Here is a 19,512-nt window from a genome sequence, read left to right as displayed (position 1 = left end):
GATGCTTATCCATTATATTTTATACAGATTGAAAATGTGGTACTTATGCACATGTGCCCACACATTATTGCAGTATGTGATCTGAGGTCACTTGTTTTATTAGATGGGAGTGGATTGAAGTTCCTGGTGTTCAGGGTAGGCTTCTTTACTCTTCATGTAACACTGTACATCCTCTAGGTTCTTTCTGGTGATACTGAGAATCAAATTCAGACCTTTGAGCTAGCTGACACTACACCACTTGAGTCATGCCTACAGTCCTCTTGCTTTTTGTGAAGTATTATGCTAACTTTTCCTGGGCTGGTCCTGGACTGTGATCCTTCTGCTTTTCCCCACTGAGAAGCTGGGATTACAGGAAAGCACCATTAAGCATAGCACATCCTCTAGGTTCTTGTAACTGTGGCTGATCCTACCAGAAGGGGAGGCTGGGTCTACAAGTCATGTATACAAATCCAGTGTAAGCAGAAGTCAAAAATGCCTGCAGGGGGAATGAATGCAGAGGAAGATGAAGTGGTAGGTCATGCATCTGACTTCTGCAATGTATTAAACTTACTATAGTACTCAGAGCCAAGCCTTTTCAAAGACCTGTATTCATAGTTCAAGATCCCAAATGGGCATTACCCTTTCTGGCAGCTCTCTCACTTAGCTTAGAATATGTGGCACTGTCCTCTCATCCTGTGGCTGGAGTGAGGACACAGCCTGGACTCTCCATGGAGAACTGATTTCAGGCTATTACATTGATTCCAGTTAGGGAACTTGTTTTGACATGTAACTGACTTTTAAATGTAAATATTTTTGAAGTAAATAAAATTCTACACTAAAATTTTTCTTTCAGGTAGGAAGTCTAGAGGTACCTGGTTAATAAAAAAGCAAACAAAAATCCCTATGTGCCAGAACTCCATTATACTTCTACAAGGCAATTAATATTGTTTCTCTTTAATTATACTTAATTGTTAAGACAGCAGGCACCCTTCAGCTCTTCAAGGCTTTATTTCCCTTTGTAGCCCTGTGTTTAATTTAACCTCTGGTCTCTAACATAGTATATGGTAAAAGCTTATATGTTAATGAATATGTTACAAGTCTAATTGTTTCCTCTAGCATACAAATACCATGTATAAAAGGTGACAATAATGTCTGATGTGTCATTGTTCTCTCAAGTTACTTTCAGAGTAAGGTATCATGTAAAACAACCAACCAAATTAATCAACTAATCAAAGATAAGCCAAGAGTCCTTATTTTTCATTAGAACAATTATTACAAAGAAGCTTAAGCTGGGTCCAGTAGCTCAAGCCTATAATCCTAGCTACCTGGGAGGCAGAGGTTAGGGAATCACAGTTCAAGGCCAGCCTGGGCCTTGACATTGTCAAGATTCTGTCTCAGAAATGACTTGCCTCAATGTACGCACCTGTTATCTCAGCTATAAGGGACACACAATGGCTGGGTGCTGTGACATCGTACACTGTGGCTGGGTGCAGTGACAATATGCCTGCCATCACTAGTGACACTGGGAAGCACAAGCATAGAATGAAACCTTACCTTAAAAACAACCCAAAAGAAGGCTGGAGGTGTGACTCAAGTGGTAGAGCACTTACCCATCTTCCTTGCAAAATTGAGGTCCTGAGTTCAATCCTCAGTACCACACACACTCTAAAAAGTAGCATATGGTATATACTTTTATGTCCTATTAACTATTATAATACATTTAGCAACTGCAGTACCTACTACACTGTTTTATGCATGCATCTCCCAGGAATCTTAACAAAGATGTGATTAATAAAGCAAGGCAGGGTATATAAATTCATAACTGAAGGAAATAAGAATGCAGATGATCAATTTTTTTCACTGAAACATGGTTCTATCAAGAAAGAAACTGTAGAATCAAGACAGAATTGATTTCCTGTATGCCTCTCCTACCATGCTAGTAGGCAGTTTGCCAGTTGCTGAGTGAGTGGTTCATGTACATCTTGAGCTTTGGCAAATGTAATCTCTATATGGGAATTGATCTCAATGCTATTTATACTTCGCACTCACCCATCTTGATCACCATTTATTGTTTATTTTGATGTTATTGGTCTCAGTCAGTCTTACCATCATCCCCTACTGTGTATGGACTTTTTATAAAAAATTAATAAAGGAGCCAGATCATCAGATCACAAAGCAATGCTGGCAGTCACCCTTGCCACACAGTTACAAGCAGCTGGAGAAAGTTCTCCGTACAGAAAAGAGCAGCAGCTTAGTGATGTGGGTTGAATTGAAGATGTCCATGAGCAGAATCTTGATATTGCAAGTCAGTGACTTCTCAGATAGAATCTCCTGACCCTTTGGGCATAGGAGATGTGCTGAGCTTGAAATTTGGTCATGGATAGTAGAAATCCTAGCTAAAGCATTTAGACAAAATAAATAAGAGACAGAAAGGTTAGAATTCATTCTTGTCTAAAGATGACACAATTTTATATATAAATAAAATCCGAAAGACTCTGCCAAAACATTATTAGAACAAACAAATTCAGTACAGTTGTTGGATATAAAATCAACATACAAAAAGCAGCAGTATTCCTATAAACTAATAGTGAATTAGAAAATAAATCAAGAAAGCAGTCTTATTCAAAAGCTGTAAAAATACTTAGGAATACATTTATCCAAGTTGAAAGATGTGTATATGTGTATAATATAATGTAAAGTCTAAAACACTGATGAAAGAACTTGGAGATAAGTAAACTGAAGGATGCATGGGTCATGGGAATTAAGTATCTATACTATTCAAAGCAATCCAAAGATTCAATTAAAATATATCAAAATATCAATTACATATTTACAGAATTAGAAAAGAATCCTACAATTTATATGGAAAAGTCAAGCATAGGTGTATCCTTACAGTCCCAGCTACTTGGGGGGCTGAGGAAGGAGTGCTGCTTCATTCCAGAAGTTTGAGGTCAGACTGAGAAACATAGCAAGGTCTGCCTATCTATTTATCTATCTATCTAACCAGAAAATATTATGAATTGCCAAAGCAAGCTAGAGTGAAAAGAACAGTTAATAACTACCTGACTTCACATATTCTACAAAGCTACGGTGTCAAAACACAGTACTGTACTGGTATGTACCAAAGGAGCAGTTTGGAGTGCCCAGAGATAAATCTATCCATGAACAGAGATGAACAGAGAGCTAGCTTGTTTACAAAGGTGCTAATAATGCACGGTGGAGAAGTCTCTTTAAAAAATGGCTTTGGCCAAACAACTGGAAATGGTGATATGGCTAAAGTGGTAGAGTACGCCAGTAAAGAAGCTAAGGGACAGCACCCATGCCTCGAGTTCAAGCCCCAGTAACAGTACCCAAAAGGAAAAGTGTTGGGAAAATAAAAAGTATCCACAAGTAGAATGAGAGTAGACTTTTTATCTTTCACCAGCACAAGTATCAACTCAAAATGGATTCATGAACTGAAGGTGAAACCTATGAAACTACTAAAAGAAACTTCTATTTTGAAACTTTTGGGGGAAAGCTCCATGACATTGAGCTAGGCTATGATCTTTTTTTTTTTTTTCCAAATTTTTATTATCAAACTGATGTACAGAGAGGTTACAGTTTCATATGTTAGGCATTGGATACATTTCTTGTACTGTTTGTTACCTTGTCCCTCATGTGACTTCGAATATGTTGCCCAATACAAAAGTAGCAAGAGCAAAACCAGACAAATGGGATTATATCACAATAAAAAAAATTTCCCAGAAAATGAAATAGTGAAAAAGTGAAGCATGAACCTACAAAATGTGAGGAAACATTTGCAAACTGTAATATCCAAAATACACAAGCGACTTGCACTAGTCAATGGCAAGAATACAAATAATCCAAATGAAAAAAATGAGTAAAAGATTAGAACAGACATTTCTCAAAAGAAGACATACAAATGGCTACTGGATTTATGGAAAAAATTCAACATAATAAGATATTATTTTTCTCATGCCATAATGGTTATTTTTTTAAAAAGCAAAAGTTATCTGGGCACTGGTAGCTCATGCCTGTAATCCTAGTTATTCAGGAGGCTGAGGTCTGAGGATCACAGTTTGAAGCCAGCTCAGGCAGAAAAGTCTGTGAGACTCTTATCTCCAATAAACTTCTCAGCACAAGCTAGAAGTGGTGCTGTGTTTCAAGTTAGAGCACTAGCCTTGAGCACAAAGAGGCTCAGGGACAGTACCCAGGCCCAGAGTTTAAGTCCCAAGATCAGAGGGGGGGGGGGAAGCAAAAGGTATCAAGTGCTGGTGAGGCTGTAGAAAGGGAATCCTGTGTACTGTTAATGGGAATATAAATTAGCCCAGCTATTTATGGAAACCAGCACTGAGATTCCTCAAAAAATTAAAACCAGAATTACCACACCCCAGCAGTCTGTTTGGTAAATATCCACAAGAAGTGAGATCAATATATGGAAGAGACATCTATATACTCCTATTGCTACTTAGTGTCTATCAATAAATGAATGTGGTACATATGTACATGGAATACTGTCTATCCATAAAAAGAAGGAAATCTGTATTTGCATCATTACAGATGAACCTACAGGACATTATGCTAAGTGAAATAAGCCAGGGACAGAAAGACAAGCATTATATGATTTTATTCATATGTAAAATCCTCAAAAGCTGTTCTTATAGAAGCTGTTCTTATATAAAATGGGGCTAGGATGGCTAAGGGGTGGAGAGTGTTGGGCAGGTGTTAGTTAAAAGACACACAATGACAATGAAATAAGAGGAATAAGTCTAATAGATCTATGTATAACTTGGTGACTATAATGATGATATGTTGCATTTTCAAAAGATCAAGGTCTCTCAACACAAAAATGATAACTATTTGAGGTAAAAGACCTAGCTAGCATGAATATACTTCAAAGCATCCATCACACTGTACATAGTAAATACGTGTAATACATCAACTTACAATAAATAAGGAACTTTGAAAAAATTGGTTTGCAATCTGTCACTCAAATCCAAGGGCAAAGGAAACACTGTCCTCACCATGAAACTTCAGGTGTCCATAACTAGCTCTCCTTCCACATAAGTTTAGACCTTGCCTTACAGTATTTGATTCACCAAGATGTTGCCCAGCATCTACAGGCAAGGCTGTCTGGTGAATCATAGCTACCATTTATCAAGCGTCTTCTGCTCTATCACCATGCTGCCTGGTACTTGCTCTCTTCCGCTTGGTAGGCATGATAGCTGCTATTCTATGTAGAAGAATCCTGAAAGGTGCAGGGGTAAAGGAACTGACCTGAAGTCATAGAGCCTAGCAGGAATAGAATGTTGGATGCCAGGCTCAGGCTAGTCAGTTTCTTCTTCCTGCACTGGGGACTATGAGGGAGGGACAGGCACAGAGCAGTCCAGTGTTCAACCTTCAGTTTGTAGAAAAGGCACAAACAGGGACTGTTAACTACTGAATGACAATGGAATAAGTCATTCATGAATGGGCCATCACGAGTTATGTGACTAGTTGGCAAGTAAGCAATTCAAACAAGTTCAGGAGAGAAGGTGACTGTTGAAGATCTGCTGTTCCCATGACCACTCATGTGTACTAGGACACCTGGGGTGAAGTTAATTCCCCTGTCCCGTCTCCTGTGGGTCAAGACTGCCTTCCAACAGTGGGCACATTCTGGATTGTCCCTAGGGTCCTTCCCAAATCCATCACTCCCCATTTCTGATGGACTTCGGGCAGTGCAACTGTTCCAAACACACAAAACAGAAAGCAAGTGCCCGGACCACCTCTGGCCAGTGTTAAAATGGACAGAGGCTGTTGAAATGTTGGCTTAGCCTCCACATTCAGAAGCTTGTACTGTCTGTCCATGTCTAGGAACCATCTGTCCACCATTCTGTTCTGAATACAGTTAACCTGGAACCAAGGTAAAGCTGTACATTCCCAAAACCATGACCACAGTTGCATTATTATTTTCTTGTTCTTAACAAGGAAGGCTCTGGGACTAAGAAAAAAGAAGGTGGGAGGCAGAGAATCACATTTATAACTAATGACCCATAAAAATAGCATTTAAAAAGGTAATTCTCCTAAGGTAGAATGAAGTGGCTGGAAATAGCAAGAGTTCCATTCCACTAATGTCAGTGGAGCTACATCACACTGCTCTAAGCAAAGCCAACATATCTAGGCTAAAATCCACTGATCAGGAATGGCCTAAAGGTAACAAAATACAGTATGAGGACAACTTGGGATAACAGTCTTGCATGTTGAGTGAAATACTTTTGATGAATCATTCTGAAGAGTATTTTTTTTTCTTTTGCCAGTCCTGGGCCTTGGACTCAGTGTCTGAGCACTGTCCCTGGCTTCTTTTTGCTCAAGGCTAGCACTACTTGAGCCACAGTGCCACTTCTGGCCATTTTCTATATATGTGGTGCTGGGGAATCGAACCCAGAGCTTCATGTATACGAGGCAAGCGCTCTTGCCACTAGGCCATATTCCCAGCCCCTCTGAAGAGTATTTTTAAAATCATGATTAAATATGTTGCTCCCAGCTCCTGCAATCTATGACACACATTGTGCCACAGAGGAGATAGTATCAAATGAAGGGGCCAGAACAGTGTGCTCTGTGGGAATGAGTCCAGGGAGGGTCAGGAACTAACACCCCTCTTGCTCTCTGGTGTGCACTGCTCTCTGAGGCGCAGACCCCACCCAGCCAGGAGATGGCACACCGAAAGCAGAAACCCTGACCTTTTAGGTTTCATCCTTGAAGAAATAAGGCTATCTTAGTAAATTCATGTGCTATGACAAGAGCCAATATACAATAATGTGTTACATATCTTGACTCTCTGAAACTATGACCCTCAACCCTCTATTCCTTTGTGTTTTGATAAATCATCTCTAGGATGTTGAGGAAAGGAAGGTCGACTGAGGAAATCTGGCAGAGCACACAGCAGGGTGCTGTTTCCAGGACCCAGAGCCTACTCTCAGGAGGTACTCATCTTGTTGCTGGATAAAGTGTAGGATTAATGGATTAGGAGTGGGATCAGGGATTTGGACATATATAAAACACAGGGTTGGAGGCTTTTTATTTAAATCACATGAATATGTTGAATTGGAACCGGTTAGTACAACTAAAGACAATAAAATGAAGTTTAAAGAAGACATGAGGAAACATAAATGACACGATTGTTGTGTTTTGGGCACTCCATGGCTACAATGTGCAGCTTATTGGCAGAAGATGGAACAAAATTGGAAGGTCTAGGGACTACTTTCTAGGAAAGGGACAGCAAGCTCCTCAGGGGCCCTTAATTTCAATCTTGCAAAACAGAGGAACGTATTTATCATATACTGCATGGACTTAGGAATTGGGAAGAGGTAAGAAAGCCATGCTCGGGCTGGGAATATGGCCTGGTGGTAGAGTGCTTGCCTTGCATACATAAAGCCCTAAGTTTGATTCCCTAGCACCACATATATAGAAAAAGCCAGAAATGGTGCTGTGGCACAAGTGGTAGAGTGCTAGCCTTGAGCAAAAAGAAGCCAGGGGCAGTGCTCAGGCCCTGAGTCCAAGCCCCAGGACTGGCAAAAAAAAAAAAAAAAAAAAAAAAGAAAGCCAGGCTCTTGGGTTTCTTCAGATTTCAGGTTCCTGACTATCCTTGTGGAATATATTTGTAGAGCAAAGCACTGCTGAATAAAGAAATCAACACTAGTGACAGCTTACTTTTCTTCCCACCCTCACACTGTGCTGCACCCCACTTTGCAGGATAAAGACAGATTTAGTGACAAAGCCTCCCTTCTAATCTTAATTTTCTATAATTAATACTCATGTTATCACATTTCTCTCCCCAACACAGCAGGCTGTACAGGCTACAACATTTAGGATGTATTTGTTAGATTAATTAACCTCATAATTTAGTATGTATGGTAGACTAATTAACCTTATTTCAATTAACCTCGTTTCAATAAAGCTTCTGGTCATTTTGGTACTAATTTTAGACAAAGAGAGTCAATCTTGTTTTTCATTCCTAGAGTAACAATATAAAATTAAATCAATAATCACTTTGATTTATACTTAGATTTTATAGCCAATTTTCTTTTGCTTAAGAAAATGACTCCCTGTGCTAATGTGTTTAAAACATAACATCCCCCCACCCCTACCAGTAGAACTGGTAATTGAACTCTGGGCTTTGTGTTTGTTACCACTGAGTCATGCCTCCAGCACACTCTTGTATTGATTATTTTCATGGTAGGGTCTCCCTTTGTGTCAAGGCTGGCTTGGACTGTGACCCTCTTACTTCTGCTTGCCTGCACTGCTGGGATGGCCAGTGTCTATCACTGTACCTTGCCACTGTGCTGCCTCTGTAGCTAGTGTAACAGGCATGCACCATCTCACCCAGATGTTGAGATGGGTTTCTTATAAACATTATGCCTGGGCTGGCCTCAGACTTTGATCCCTCATCTCTGTCTTTCAATAGCTAGGATGAGAGGCTTGAACTACTGCTCTAGGAAACATTTAAAAAATGTTTCTTTTTTCTCCTATGCAGGCTTGAATTTGGAACTGTGGTTCAAACATAAAGTCCCTCTCCTATTTGTGACTTCTCCCGAGACTCTGATCATTTAGTCATTTACTATTCCTTTTGTCAGTCCTGGGACTTGCACTCAGGGCCTGGGTGCTGTCCCTAAGCATTTTTGCTCAAGGCTAAGCACTCTACCACTTGGTGCCACAATGCCACTTCCAGTTTTCTGGTGGCTATTTGGAGATAAGAGTCTCAAGGACTTTCCTGCCCAGCCTGGGTTTGAACTGCGATTCTCAGATCTCAGTCTACTGAGTAGCTAGGATTATAGGCATGAGCCACTGGTGCTGGCTTCACTTACTATTTTTGCTTATCCATTCATTCATTCTCCAATCTTGATGGGAACTCACTGTGTGCTATGTGAAATCTGGGGGAAGTCAGCTTTGTTGTGTGTGTGTGTGTGTGTGTGCGTGCGCGTGCACATGCATATGCTGGTACTAGGACTTGATCTCTATGCAAGAGATAACTTCGAACTCAAATCTCAACCCTCCCTGCATAGCTAGGATTGGAGGCATGAGCTACCAGTGCCCAACTAGTTGGCCATACTACCATACTACGACCAGAAGATGAATATTCAATGAAAATGTTTGCAATGTTATCCAAGTACTGTATGTCACAGAGATATCTCAGGATGTTGGGAGGATAGAGCTGAGGATAAAACTACGGCCATCTGTGGAAGGCTGCCTGAGGAGCTGACATTTGCTCCGAGTGCTGATATTTGAGTGAAAGTTTTCCAGAACAAGTAAAAGAATGGCATGGCTCACTCTGTCATCCTTGATGCTCCTCAAATTCAACTGTTATTTTCCCCAGTGTTGGGTCTTATGTGTGTTAGGCTCACTTTACCACTGAACTACATCTTCATCTGTCTACTTTTTTATTTTTGGTAGGACTGGGGATTGAACTCAGAGCTTCTTGTTTGGTTTGCTTGCTTGACTGGCAAACTTCTATTTAACTCATACCCCAGACTTGCTTTTAGCTGATTATTTTGGAGATGGAATCTCACATATATTTCTGCCTGAGGTGGAATTGAATCACAATCTTCCAGGTTTCAGCTTGTAGAGTAGCTGGGGTTATGAGCATAAGCAATCAGTGCCTAGCCATTTCCTACAATGGTTTGGATATGAGTTCTTGTTATGTTACTCAAGCTAGCATTAAATATGGGGTTCAAGTAATTCTCTTGCCTTGAGTAGGTGATCTCCTGTGTAGGTGAACTATAGATGTGAGTCACAATTTTTTAAATAAAAGAAGCAAAACAATAAAACAAAAAAATAAACTTCCAAAAATGTTTTGAAGGGGCTAGGAATGTGGCTTAGGAATGTGCCTAGCATGCATGAAGCCCTGGGTTAGATTCCTCAGTATCACATAGAAAAAGCAGGAAGTGATGCTGTGGCTGAAGTGGCAGAGTGCTAGCCTTGAGCAAAAAGAAGCTCAGGGAGTTCAAGCCTTGAGTTCAAGCCCTAGGACCGCCCTTCCCCTCTCCCACCCCAACAAAAAAAGTTCTGAAGCTGTTCAGATCACTACAAATCTGGCTCATTTCCATAACACTGTGTACTAAAGAAAACACAGTATATTAGTTCTGACCATCATCTAACTTTGACCTATTATTATTTAATTTTCGTTTGATATTATATACCCTAGTGACAGTTACTTGCTATTGTCTCTCAGTCACAGACTCATACTTCATATTTCTCCTTGTAATGCTGACCTCAATTTCCTTGGCTCTTTTGTCAGCTGACTTATTGTTGGATTCTTCCAATAAGATACGCTGGTAGGAGATCTCAAGGAATGAAGATGCCATGGTTACTTCTATTTCTTGTTCTCGTTTTCTTTCCTTCTCAATTTTCTGGTAGAGTGTCTGAAATAGCTATTTCTTCCAAAGCTGTGCACCTGAGATTGAATCAGCCCACATCCATGTTCACTGGTCCCTTTATCCTTTCCAGCCCTAGAGCTGGCAAGATGCTTCCTGAAGTCATCAGTCATTGAGTTAATGATGCTTTCTCCCTTTCTGTCCTTCAAGTTTTCTGACACATGTATAACGAATCCTGTTTAATATCTCCTGTTTGAAACACCTGACATAGTTTCTATTTCCCAAACTTAATAACCCATATTACAGACAAGAGAGCCAAAGCCCAGAAAGGATTTAACCAAAGTCACATGGTTTAACTCAAGTCTTCTGACTGTCAGTTCCAACTTTCATGCTCTGTTTCTTCCTTATGGCTACCTCACTGAAATGAGTGAGCAAAGAAATTCAATTTTACATAGAAACATATTATTGTTAGTTTTCTTCCATTCTCAAAAAGATTCCAATTTTACATAGCTCTATTCACAAGAATCTAGTCAACTGGATGCAGTACTTCTTTGGGCATGAAGAAGGCTGGATTTTGTGCTTGGTTCCATCACTATATGCATGATTCAGATTTTAGTGCCTAGATTTCTCCAGATCACTGCTATGTTCTTCTCTTGGTCAGTGAAACTTTGTACATTCTAGAAAGTCTTTTTATCACTGGCAGAACAATACATTAGCAGGCCAGTTTAATATCAGTCCTTAGAATCTCAAAGATGTCAAAGCCCCAATCCATTTGTGGTAGGGAGCCACCTGGTACCAGAGCTTTGTTCCAGATTACAAAGCCAGTTTCTACAGGGAACATCATGTGGCACTTGTCTGTGTCAGCTGACAAGATCAGAAGATCACAAGGTTGCATTTATAGTAGAAACTGCTATTTTGTATTTCTTTGGTTGTTTACTGATAAGAACAGTAAACATGCATTATTGTCTTCCTGAGAACTTGCTACACTATCATTTCAGGCATTTTTCACCCCTTACCTTACCTCCCACATGTGAGGTATTCATTTGTGTCTTCAGGTGTTGATGGTTATATTTCCCAGGTAGATAATGCATTCCTATTTGCTCTAAATGGCATACAGGAAAATAGAAAATCTCCCTTCTGAAAGATTAATGGAGTTCATGGAATAATTTCTATAACTCCAATTTCAACACAAGTGTGGATCTTAAAATAGGTATAAAATAGTAAGTTTTTAAAAAACATTTTTCAGTGTAAAATGAAAGTGAAAAGCATCCCACTCACTAATAATGAGGTAGTAAAATCTGTATCTAGGTTTCAGTTGAAAAACCACTTCCAAAATAAAACCATTTTTTAAAAAGAAGAATAAGAAGAAAATTACCTAATTTCCATTTAAAATAACTTCTTCACTATTTGTAACGCCAATGATCTTCCTAGACTAGAACTTTCTTGAGTCAAAGGTTTTCACCCTTTCACCACTTAATCATTTCAAACCAACCCTCAACAACTTACTCTTCAACCAGAAAGCCCTGTTTTTTTCTTTTGGTGCTGGACCTTGGGCTTGATCTCTGGACTTGGATGTTGTCCCTGAGCTTTTATGCTCAAGGATAGCCCTCCTATCACTTGAGCCATAGTTCTACTTATGGCTTTTTGGTGGCTAACTGGAGATAAGGGTCTCACAGACCTTCCTGGTGAGGCTGGCTTCAAACCCTGACTTTCAGATCTCAGCCTGAGTAGCAAGATTTACAGATGTGAGCCATTGGTATTGGCACAAAACATTTTCGAAGGCTTCCTCTCCTTAGAGTCTTCTTCATATTAGTCCCAAATTCCCATCTAGAAACTTACCCTCTTCTGTCCACTGCATGCTGTCCTCTAAGCCATTTTGAATCTGACTAGATCCTCATTAAGATACCTGGACAGAGTAAATGCTCAGAAGGGCAGACTATCACCTCTCTCAGGCTAGTCTCAAAGCTGGTGTAGTAAGTCAGGAGTAAAATTATATTTAGAAACCAGACATTTTCCCAAAAGGACCATGTACTTCTGATGCCTCTCCCTTTCTCATGTTTCTCAGATGGGCTTGGCCAATAGAGAACAGCTCATGCTATGCGGGACCATCTGTGCTCAGTGAGGATTGAAACAGTGGCCATTCACACAACCCTCCACATTGGAATTCAACAATAACTGCCTTGGAGCTATAGAACAAACAGACAACATTCAGTTCTGTGGCCATTCAGGCTGGAGAAACTGTGAAGACATGGTAGTCACAGCCTTGGACAGCATGAAGTCAGTTTTGCTACCTAGTGCAACTAAGTTCTAATCTTTTCTCTATGTGACTTCTGTCTGTGAAGGGAGGGAATGAAGAGGGAGCAGATGTCATCTTTCAGCAAGACCAGTTGCCATTTTTGCCCAGTTTCTGGCTTTTTGTCTTGTAGCCTTTGCACACATAGCCTTCTCAAGGATACCAGGGTTCCATACTTGCAAATGATATCCCCCTGGGAACAGGCCTCTACTGGAAAGTGCCCCAAGTCCAGAACTTCAAGTTGGTGAGGCCTAAAGGCAAGGTGTCATCTCTGGCAGGAGCAGGGCTGCAGAGGCAGGGCAGGCAGAAATTTCCAACAATCACTGTGGTTAGTTGTGTCCAGTTTCAGTGGGGCTGACACACATACTCTTTACACTAATTTGGGGAATGGTGAGAAGGGGAAATAAGTCCCAGGTGCATCCAGAATGAGCCTCGGAGGCTGTTCTGGGGCCATGTATTTTGAATGTTCTTGGAACTATTATGCAAGACATTTTTGCTCATAGTTCCCAATTGGGAAAACACCTTTTCGACTATAACTAAGAATATCTAAACATCCTGAGAATGAACTTTTGCTTTTTTGACAAATACCAACTCTGAAGAACACCAGGTGTTCTCATTTTGGGTGAACCAAACTATTTCTGAGCATTCCCTTGAGGATACAGGTTAGCAGACACCTCCTAGAATACCCAGGAATGTTCCAGAATTTAGATGAAATTTTAATCCTTGAAGCTGAAAGTCAGAAACATAACAAATCATAATGAAGAACAAGCCTTCCAGTGTCCTTGCAACATTATAGTGGGGAATTTCATGGGGGGTAGGATCCAAGGAGCTCATTCAAAGTCGTTTAACAGCAGCCTTCCAGAATGGTGTAGCTTTGAAAACCTCAACTAAGCTAGCAGGTGTCTGGACAGCAGCATCATTTTTTCTTTAAGTGTGGGAAGCCAGGGCTTAAGATTTTCTAGGTAGCATCAACCATTGTGGTAAAAATGCACAGACTCAAACCAAAAGAAAAAATGAGTATTGCTTTTGCACCTCACTTGTTTGCTCATGAACTCTTCTCTTGGTTGATTTCATCTCCCATTTTCCCCTCCAAAACACATCTGGACAGTCAATCAAAGGGAAGCTGGAGAGTCCGCCTCTGAGTTCCTGCATAGACTGTGTTTGGGCAGTAATCCCTCCTTACAGGGAAAACTAGCTCTCCTTGATGGCTTACAAATTTTCCCCAAACCGAATCCCTTTTTAGTGTCCTCTCCCATTATCCTCTTGAGTAAGAATCGCAGCCCTTCCCTTGATTTCAAACATTTGTCCAAGTTGTACCCATTGCCTGAGACATTCCTGCCTTTGCTTACCCAATTGTACCTTATGTATAACCACACCTATGAAAACTGTGCTGGGGGGGGGATGGGGTGTTTATCATTATGGAATGAAGGGACTATGGGAAACTGTTGCAAAGGGGATGGCAGATAAACTGGACCTTTCCAGAGAGCTGATCTGGACAACAGTCAGACACCAGCCTTGGCATTTAATCACAAGTGCTATTTTGCATTATTATCTGAAGTTTCCACTGTGATTGTCTTGATTAGAAATTGTTCTAGTCTAGGACCATTGTCTTATAGTTTCTCATGTATCTTCTATGTGGAGTCAAATAAATGTTGTCAAATACTTGCATGGTGAAAATGAGTTTGTTATTTCTGTTAGAAGGTAACAACACTGAACACTAATGAAAGGTTATATTTTCATATTCAAATGATATAGTAGTCAAGAAAGATCAAATGACAGAAAACCATTTGCTTGCAAAGGAGTATTCAGGCTATGTGCACATATGAAGTACCTTACATGAATAAAGTTACTAAATAATTAGTGCAAAAAGATTACTTGAGCATTTACTGCTGTGGGTGCTGAGTAAACTTGAAAGAAGAAAAAAATTTTACCCTAAAGGAACTCACAATATATGAATAGTGCATAAAACAGAGAATAACAGAATGCTAATCTACATTTTGCTGTGATTCCTGGTACAGCAGAAGATGAGAGAAGAGGCCTATGTGTGTGTGTGTGTTATCTAGCAACCTAAGCTGGAGCAAGCTGGAAGATAGAAGACAACAAAACAAAACAACACAAGTCAGCCTTTGTATGCCACATATTGTGCTCCTGACCTGGGCTAAAATAAAAAGAGAACAATCTTTTGGCTTTCTAGGAAAAGATCTTCCATGGTATTCAGAATTAACACTCTTTCATACCTGAAGAAACCAGTGTTATCCACGCCTACTTAAAGGAAAGGTCAAATGGGTGTCTTAAAAGTGTAGAAGCATGGAAAGCCCTAGAGCAAAACAGACGGGTGCCTGGAAAGGACACATTTCCTCCCCTCCCTCCCCCCCCCCCCCCCCCCCCCCCCCCCCCCCGCAGCTGCAGGACAAGAAGGAAAAGCCTGTGGATATGCAAGCTGCAAGATAAAGTGAGTGAGCAAACTGGTTCTTTCTTAACCTCCCAAGTAGGAGTCAGTGAACTTTAGATCTGGGCAAGCCATTCTATGTTAGCTTGCAAAAGCCCAAACCAACCCTTTTCTACATGTTTAGCAGGGAGGATATTCAGAAGGAAAGATGGACAGGGCCTAAGTTCAGAGGGGTAGGGAGAGCCATGGAGGCCATGTGGAATGCTGGTCTTCCTTGTGAGGGGGACAGGCAGTGTCATCCTGCCATTCTCCAGGGAGGGCTTGGCCCTGCCCCACTGGCAGTGCTGTGAAGCTGAAGAGAAGCACCAGGGCCCCACCGTGAAGACCACTCTACAATCCCATTCTTGCTGGGAAAGAGAGCAGTTGCAGCTTATACCACATTCACACACCAGACGCCACAAGACTTCATCTGGCACAGGAAAGAACAGAATGTCAAAGGGTTTTATTATTATCCCTCACCAGATAATTAGGTAATTAACAACATTAAGTGATATAGCACATTCATGCATGCCTCTATATATCTCTAGGGAAGCATACTATTTAAATATGTAATATCAAGTGTTTTTTTCTTTTCATTTTCTTTCTGAAGAACATCTAAAGGATGTCAGGCACGTTTCTTTTTTTTTTTTTTTTCCAGTATGGTCCTTTTTCACTTAGTCAAGCTGGACTGAAAACAACGAAAATGAGAATTGTTTCTGACCTCCCATGGATCTTATAGTAAGCCCTGCTGTGCTGGTTGGCTTCTTTGTTCAGAAAATCAGATTCCCCAATCTGAGTTGGTCATGATTCTAAGAATATGGTCTTGCTGAAAGACAGAAAAGACCAGAAGAGGGAGCACAAGAACACAAGATATTTAAATGTCTAGGTTACCAGAAAAGTCAGAAAAAGGTGAAGACAGGCAAATTGCCTCCAAAAAATACGTGGTATCTGGATGCTGTATGTTCTCTCTCTCTCTCTCTCTCTCTGTGTGTGTGTGTGTGTGTGTGTGTGTGTGTGTGTGTGTGTGTATTGATACTGGAGCTTGAACTCAGGGCCTGGGCACTGTCCCTAAGCTTTTCTGCTCAAGGCTAGAGCTCTACCACTTGAGCCACAGCTCTACTTCTGCCTTTTTGGGTAGAGAGTCTCATGAACTTTTCTTCCTGGGCTGGATTCAAACCATAATCCTCAGATCTCAGCCTCCTGAGTAGCTAGGATTACAGATGTGAGCCACGTGTGCCTGGCGAATGCTGTACTTTTTAGGAGGAATTTTGAACCTGTTGAACCTGTCATTTGTTTATAACATAGAACACATTTCTAGCTGATTTAACTAGGTGTGGAGGTGAAGGTTATCTTATTAATGTGTCTTGGGTGATAACTTTACTTGATGATCTGCTAGATCTGTCAGCACTAACAACACTTTAGGTAGATACTTTCTCCTAGTCATCTTAGCTACCTTCTCCACCCTGTACACTGACACAGAAAGAAATGCACCAAAGGGCATGCATGCAGACTTATGCAGAGACTGGTAGATCTCACTTACTCCACAGGACTTAGATGACATTTACAATGGTACCTAGCATTCCCTCCAAGAGCAGGAATCACAACATGCTCATTACTCCCTTACCATGCAGAGTAAGGATCACTTGTTTCCTTTGACAAACATACACCTAGGACCTTCCACAGTTCCACAGAGTCGTAGCTGCTAGGTCAAGGAGGTTACACAGAGAGGAAGGAAAGGGTACCTCGTCAGTGAGTTTCTGGGCTGAGGGACAGAGACAAGTCAACAGATAATTACAGGACAGAGCTAAGTGCTGTGGTATGGGATGTCCAGTTGTTGGTAGAAGGGCATCTAACTCTGAGTTGATGCCTGAGAAGAAATTAGCCAGGTTCTGGGTGGAAAGAGATACCTATCAAGTCTCCAAGCCTACAACTGGCTGTTTTGTGATCTTGGATTTCATTCCACCCTCCCCCTATTAAACACACAGATGTTGCTATCTTTAATAGCTTTTATTGCTGTCAATGCTGAATCAAGGGGTTCAGGAGATAGGCCTGACTCTGGGCTAACATCCAGATTCCTCTGCTTAGCAAGTCAATTAATCTCTCTTGCCTCAATTTCTTCATTTGGCATGTGAAAAGCTAATAATAGTAGCAAACCTATGGCAATGATGTGTTAAACATTTGAAACTTGTGGATCCACCAGCACCCAGCTTCAATAAATGTTATTTAAAAAATCATCTTCATCAGCATTGCCATCATGGTCATTGTCATTGTCATACTCACTATATTAGCCACAGAGGATATACAAAAGACAAAAAACATTAACTATTTTTCTTAGTGTTGATCTGAAGATTTTTAAGACTTAGGTTTTTATGAATCTCAATATCTAACAGGAGGAAAACTCCCTTGTGCCCTCACTTCCCATCTCATGCTGTGCTGGCAAGCTCTCTTCACCACTAAATAAAACCACTGTCTATGGTCACCTGCTGGATTTGCCAATAAACCTTAACTAAGCAAGTGTATGTGTCTTTTTATTTGAACAGAATATAACCAAACCCAGAGATACATGGGCCTGAGCTTGTTTAAAAGTATGTAAAGAAAGCTCAGTGCTTAGTTACATGACTATAAATACAAATGATACAATTTTCTTGAATAAAAATTATTTTCATATGTGTGACTCAAGTCTAATCCTTGCTACAGCTGAGATCTGAGGATCACAGTTCAAAGCCAGCCTGGGCAGGAAAGTCTGTGAGACTCCAATTAACCATCATAAAGCCAGAAGTGGAGGTGTGGCTCAAGTGCTAGAGTGCCAGCCTTGAGCATAAAAAAGCTAAGTGACAGTACTCAGGCCCCAAGTTCAAGCCCCAGTACTGACACATAAAACTTATTTTCAAAAGGTAGACAGGTATACATTAATATTCATGTATTCATGGAAACATTTCTTTTTTCTTGCCTTTTCTTTATTTCTTAAGCTAAGGTGCTTAGGTTGGCCTAGACTCCTGGACTCAAGTGATCCTCTTCTCTCAGCCTCCCGAGTAGCTGGGACTACAGGAACATGTCCCTGTGTCCAGCCTATGGTAGTTTTTAAAGTAGGTGGTGTAAGGTCCATGAAGTCTGCTTGGGGAGTAGGCTTTCCAATAACTCTCCTCAATAACTTGATATCTGAAGTGTGCAAGTGGAGTGGATTTATGTTTTACTCCAAGAGTCAGCATTAGAAAATACACTATTCTCATAGCTGTAGCAAGGCAGGATAAATTTATACAGTGAATTTGAAATAAGACTCCAAATTAGCTTGTTTATCCACTGAAAAGAACCACACTGGTTGGGGCTTCATGTAAATATTCTAGGAGAGGTAGACCCTAGACCAAAAGCCAAAAAAAGCTTTAGATGCCAAATTATTTCTCTTAATTCCAAAAGAGTTGAAAAGGAAAAAAAAAGAAATAAAGAATAAAATAAGGACAGAGAAAAAGAATTGAAAAGGCAGAACTTCCTTACTAAAGGAATACAGGACTAAAAATGAATATTATATTGCTATGTGCTAGCAACTATCCTGATACTAAATTTAACTAGCCATGTTCTGTCCTAGTGATTGAAATTCTTTTACCTTATCAGTACCTTTTTAGAAAGATTCTTTTTTTTTTTTTTGGCCAGTCCTGGGCCTTGGACTCAGGGCCTGAGCCCTGTCCCTGGCTTCTTCCGGCTCAAGGCTAGCACTCTGCCACCTGAGCCACAGCGCCCCTTCTGGCCGTTTTCCATATATGTGGTGCTGGGGAATCGAACCGAGAGCTTCATGTGTAGGAGGCAAGCACTCTTGCCACTAGGCCATATTCCCAGCCCCTAGAAAGATTCTTTAAAACAAGTTCAACTTTCTTCCTTGGGTGTTTCCTTTCTCTTCTGTTCAAATACTTCTGGAAAATATAGTATTTCCCATTAAAAAATAGCAGTTCACAACTCTGCAAGTCCCTCAGACTTTCTTTATTCCTCTGATACTATAATATTTATGGCTTTGTTAAAATGATTCCCAAATCATCTTGGCATATGGTAGGATACATTAAGCTGGCCGCTTCCTTTTTCCTTCCCTGGTTGGCCTTTGTCTGGAAGTGCACATCTTCCTTTAATCTTTGGTTTACAACTTACCTGCTAAATAACTGGCTCAAAGAGCCTCCTTCATTGTCTGCAGCCTTTATTGGGAAGCTCAGCCCAAATTGAGATAACTCAAGACACCTTAGAAATGAAAAGGTTTCAGAGAAAAACAGCCTCACTTATCAAAATGAAATGCCTCTGTTCTCTTTTCAGATCTAGTGTCAGAAAGGAAATATCCACTTTCAGAGGGCCTAATATAAAATTTGACAAGATATGTGAAGTGTTTTTCTTCATTGTATTTTTTCATAATAGTCTATGGTTTCAGGAGAAAAACAAGGTCAATTCAACTGATCAGATACTGTTTCAGCAACAGACATACACAT

The 19,512-nt window shown here is 40.5% G+C and overlaps 1 protein-coding gene across 5 annotated transcripts in view; it reads right to left on the bottom strand.

The window, feature by feature from the left end:
* Positions 1-19,512, bottom strand: part of Bach2 (BTB domain and CNC homolog 2) — a 338,421-nt gene that overhangs the window by 24,069 nt on the left and 294,840 nt on the right. The window lies entirely within an intron of this gene.

The sequence above is a fragment of the Perognathus longimembris genome, chromosome 9 (genome assembly GCF_023159225.1).
Source record: "Perognathus longimembris pacificus isolate PPM17 chromosome 9, ASM2315922v1, whole genome shotgun sequence".
Taxonomy (NCBI): Eukaryota; Metazoa; Chordata; class Mammalia; order Rodentia; family Heteromyidae; genus Perognathus; species Perognathus longimembris.
This window is presented reverse-complemented; position numbering and strand designations above follow the sequence as displayed.